Genomic DNA, 5334 nt, shown 5'->3' on the forward strand with positions numbered 1-5334 from the left:
AAGTTTGGAATATGAAGATGACTATTATTTATGATTTAAATAGTTCTGAACATGATACAGAGCTACAGAGTGTCCCAATAAACATGGGATTTTAGTGACGAATTCGGTATCTCCTTTATGAATAATTTTTTGATTTAGTTTAGTGATACCTACTGAGAAAGCTGTAACCTGTAAGAGTTTCGTCTGCTATGTTCACAATTTGTTTGTTTATGTTTAGACTGCATAAGGGTGTGCTTAGTAAAACAAGAAAATTGCAGTATACAAACAGAGTAAACTTGTCCGTCTTCACTGTGCATCTTGCGGAGACATCATATAAACACATCTTTACAGTCTTTTACCCTTTTCATAAAATAAACTCTAGCAGACATAATATTATTATGGCTTTTGAAATTAGGTATTACAATGCTAATTATAACAAAGACGATATCCAATTCGTCACTAAATTCCCATGTTTTTTGGGACACCCTGTATTATGTAGTGATTTTCAAGCAATGGATGGTAAAAGTATTTAATTAAGGATCATCAAATCAATACCCCATAAGCTTTCTTAAATGCCGTCTTGCTATTCCAATATTTTAAGGGTCTCACTCTTTATATAGAATCAATATTTTTACAGCAGTCGGATTTCAATTTCTTTCTTCTGAAGGAAATCTTGTGTTTCTGTCGGAGTAGATTCTTTTGAGATTTCTCGAAGAAGTTTTATAACTTCTGTCTGATATTTAGGAACCTAAGTACGTAAGTAAGTATAACGCAGAAAGGAAGTAAGTAAATATATAGTGGTATGTCCGATACGATTCACAACGGTACACCCTTTAAATCTTTGTCTAATCATTCAAGTTTATTTTATAGCTGAAAACTCCAGTGCCTTTCAACTCCAGTGTAGAGATGTCAACGATAGTGTAACGTAACGTAAAATGTACGTTTTTGTACGTTACGTTACAATAATGTGTAACGTTTGGATATATTCTATATAACAGTGAACGTTAAACGTTAACGTTATAGGAGCTCATACCTAACGTTAACGTTAAACGTTAACGTTAGAGGAATATACCCCCAACGTTAGCGTTTTGTGGAAATGTAACGTTATTTTTCTAATATCTACAACTTTTTTGACTATAACGTAAAGCAATGTTTTATTTCCAAGGGGAGCTTGAAAGTCTAACGTTTGAAAAATGAATTGTGATTTGATTGAATATCGTAACGAAAGGATTTCTATTTCAAAGTTCAACTTATAAAAAGTGTAACGTTGTATAACTGAAAAATGCATTACTGTTTATGAAAACGTTTTGAAACGTTTTCCCTTATAGTATAATGAAAAATTCAACGTTGCAGAAATGGGTTANCCCAATGATAACGTGTAAACTTTTATCTGATTGATGATTTGAAATTTAGGAGTGTTTTCCATAGGGTTGCGAATTGACAATTTAATATTGGAGATATCGCCGTTAGGCCTAAAAAAATATTTAAAAATTGAATTCAGATTCGAAAACCATTTTTAAATATATTAAAATCTAAAGAAGTTATTGCCAAATAACGGTACTAAATTCCGGTTTTATAACTTTTGAATGTTTTTGATGAGTTTTTTAAGCTCTGACTCACTCAATTTTCAATTTTTTTAAACGCTTTTCAGATTTGAATTTAGCATTGAATTTCCAAGAAAATGATGTATAACATGAAAATAAAAAATAATTTTTTTTTGTGTGGCCTTACGGTGAAAACGCAGCGACTTCCGGTGGGCAGTTGGCTCTATTCCAATATTGATCACCCCTACTGAACATGCCACTCTATAAATGGAAGGTCACTTAAAATTACGTCTCTAGTCCCTTAAAGACATACTTTGAGTTGAAAGTCTTATGCTAAAAACTTTCATTTACAAATTTTAAAAATCGTTAAAAATAATGATATTAGAACATCTTTATATTGCATGATGCATATTCTTCTACACATTCTCTAAAAAGGTTAACAATACAACAGCAACATACAGGGTGAGTTAAAAAATGTAATTATCACGGAAAAAATCTTGCAATGCTTTCATTTAGAAACAATGTTATTTTAATAAAGTCTAACGTTAGAAACATTAAGGCTTGAACAACGCAACGTATAGAACATTTTTTCAAATCTTTCTTAGAAACGAAACGCCTTAACTGTTTTGATTGTCAGTTGTAAAAAAGTGTAACAAAAAAAAAAGTTTTCACAATAACGTTTCGATAAATCGTAACGTAAGAAAAGGTGCATTTTAGTAAAATTTCTAAACGTAATTAAAAGAGTTTATATTGGAAAAGCTAAGATAAAACGTAACGTTAACAAAAAATATTCTTTCCACTGAAATGCAATGTAATGTACAGAACTATGCCCGAATGACGTTTTATTAAAGCAAAACGTTTGTCATCTTTTAGATCTTAAACCAAGTGAAAGTGTAACGTAAGGTCTCTGAAAATATTTACCTTGCATAAAAGTGGAACGTTAAAAAATTGTGGTTTCATTACATAAGCTTTAACGCAACGTTGGGAAAGTTTTTCAATATGGGAAATGCAAAAGCGTAACGGAGCTTACTGTTTTTTCACAACATTTACTAAAGCTTAACGTTGTATAAGGTATTCAAGTGCAGAAAATTCATTACGTAACGTTACTCTATGCAATAAAATTTCATAACGTGCCACGTAACGTTTCAAACGTTAATACTTTTGATGAACACTATCGTAACGAAAGCTAAAATCTAGAAAAATCAAAACGTTGACATCTCTACTCCAGTGTCACAATTAGTACTGAGGTGTTTCGAGCACAACCCTCTTCAAGCTCAGGATCATATATTTTAGAAATTAACAGAAATACTGCAAGATTCGAATATCAGCTGGTCTTGTTTGAAAAAATCATCTTCATGCATACAGGGTTACCCACAAAGGATGAGACTGTAAAGACGACCCAAAACTATAAAAATTTACGATTTGAAGCTTGAAACTTGACCCTGTAGTTGTTGATTAATAAATACCTGAGGTTTCCCAAAGGTTCCAGTAACTAAGGCTCCCCAGAGCTCTTGGAGGGAGGAAGAGAAGGTGTAGAGGAACAAGAGGAACAGGATAATCAGGAGCAGGGTCCAGACTAGCAATAGGAGAATATCCTCTTCCATTTCTAAACTATTATAATCATATAAAATAAAAATAAGGAAATGTTCTTTCACATTTAGACAGTGCTCAAATGTTAGCGGTCTAGAATTGTCAAAAATGAGCGCGGAATCCCTAAAAAAGCTGGCTATGAACATGCATTGCAACTTTGATGCCTTTTCTATAGCTCAGGCAGAAAACATAGGTTCAGATTTTACAACCTTTCTGGGGATAAGAGTTTCCATAAAGAATAAATTTTCAATTTTCAGTTAATGTGATATTAATAACTATGTATTTCAGGCGCAGCAAACTACACTAGAATACTAGAAGAAACTTTATCTGTTATTAATAAAGGAAAACATAAAAGATAAAGGTATCAGAGATAGGAAAAGTTTTTTTTATTTTCAAGATTGGGACAACTTTTAAGTCGCAACGTCTTGGCCTTTTATACCTCATTTTTTTGTAGCCCTAACGTGTACTACATAGCACTTGTTTTTCAGTTTTTAAGAAGTTTGCAACATTTTAAAGTGAAGAAAAACATCCCACAACTTAAGGTAATCCCAAATTTGGAAAAAAATAAAAAGATCAATCAAAAAGTACAACATTTTCAAATTGTAATGAAACACAATGTCATCTACAAAATGTTCGTAAAACGAATATTGAAAAAAATTTAAGTTGAATTGTGCAGATTACCTTTGTTTATCTATTTTCTCTACACCGCTTGTTTACAACTGTATTCGCGCGTATGATGGCTGTATGGTTTCTGTTTGGTTTAGAACTGAACGGAATGGGTCGACCCGACGGCTATAGGTTCTGGTTCAGAGGCAGGTAGGATTAACCGACCAGCTGATTATTTAAAGACAAACTAAGTAAATTGCGAGTAAGTAAGATCATAAATGTTTTTGATCATAACACCCCTTATTGAAGGACTAATAAAAGAAAAAAGGTTTTGAATTTTTAATATGTATAATACGATAAATGTGAGTATTTATGCGTAAAATCAAAACTAGAGGAGCTTCTGGTTTGCAGTGGGGGAGGCTCCAAAGCAGATCGGTATTTTTTGTTGATGGAGTGGGGGGGGGGTGTGTTAGTGTTGGTGAAACAGTTAGTTTTCCTTGTAAATTAGCTAAATGTTGTATTCATTTTGAAATTTTTCAACGTGGAGAAGAAACGAAATGTCGTCTTAGGTATTGGTCGTTTTACAAGATTATCCACAAAGGCGACCGTAAAACTCTTAGATAATGTTAGGCTGGACAAGGTCTTTAGTCGTGATAGAAGCCTTTAAATTATCTTGGAAAGGAGGAGACATGTTATTAGTTGCAGAGATTCAAGATCGATCATACAAGAAAAATAATTTGCAACTTATTACAACAGGGTTTTGTCTAAGCTCATAGATGAAAATTAAACTAACGTTTTTGTTTTGTTACAATTACAAAAGGTTTTAGTAGTAACTTATTAAATCCTTAATTAAGTTTATTGGGTCCGTTTACACTGCACAATTGCTATGTCTCATGTTCATTTGACTATTAGATGCCATAACTGGAGTTTTCTAATTCTCACTTAAAAATAATTTCTTTGTAAATTTTGTGTATGCTAATTGTCGTAACTGAAGTTAACTCTATGTTTGCACAATCTGAATTTTCAATGATTTAAAATGGATTTAAGTTTTTTTCAGATGGGAGGGGGGTCGTAAACCACACTCCACTAGACATAAGGAAGAAATAGTTCATCTTCAAACTTCATATTCCTTTAAGATATCCTTGAAAAGAAAAACATTTAATCAATTCGAAAAGGTTAAATCCTTTTTTAATTTTCCACATATTGATATATTTTCATACTTCCATTGATTAATAATACTAATGCTTGAGTAAAAATGTGAGTATTGTCGTTTAATATAATCTGTATGTAATGAATAAATCAATTAATAAGGCTGAAACAAGTATTTCCCCGGATTTAGCAGAGAATATACAGAGTGTCCCAAGAAACATGACAGCTTGAGAAACGACTTGAAATAATTTACGGCATGTATTCATTAAACTAATTTCACAAATAAAGTCTTTGGACATTTATCACATAATACCATTACCTGTAATTTCCAAAATATTGTTTCTTTTTTGTGTTCGTACAAACTACGGAGATTTCTATTATTTCAAGGATTCAAGACGATCTGTTCAAGTCGTCTGTCAACTGTCATGTTTCGTTGGACACCCTATATTTTAATAGATGAGCAAAG

The 5334-nt window shown here is 32.1% G+C and overlaps 2 long non-coding RNA genes across 3 annotated transcripts; one reads left to right on the forward strand and one right to left on the reverse strand.

The window, feature by feature from the left end:
• Nucleotides 1-399: 399 nt before the first annotated feature.
• Nucleotides 400-3918, reverse strand: LOC111694915 (uncharacterized). The gene is made up of 3 exons (XR_002763749.1): nt 3795-3918; nt 2990-3134; nt 400-727 (listed from the first exon to the last, which is right to left on the reverse strand). It is a non-coding gene; the product is annotated as an uncharacterized LOC111694915 (long non-coding RNA).
• On the forward strand, nt 3141-4816 carry LOC111694916 (uncharacterized). Of its 2 annotated transcripts, XR_002763751.1 has the most exons (4): nt 3141-3474; nt 3602-3655; nt 3878-3929; nt 4777-4811. It is a non-coding gene; the product is annotated as an uncharacterized LOC111694916 (long non-coding RNA). The 2 variants fall into 2 exon arrangements; XR_002763750.1 differs by lacking the exon at nt 3878-3929 and having other exon boundaries at nt 4777-4816.
• The last annotated feature ends 518 nt before the right edge of the window (nt 4817-5334 follow it).

The sequence above is a fragment of the Eurytemora carolleeae genome, unplaced genomic scaffold (assembly GCF_000591075.1).
Source record: "Eurytemora carolleeae unplaced genomic scaffold, Eaff_2.0 scaffold204, whole genome shotgun sequence".
Classification (NCBI taxonomy): domain Eukaryota; kingdom Metazoa; phylum Arthropoda; class Copepoda; order Calanoida; family Temoridae; genus Eurytemora; species Eurytemora carolleeae.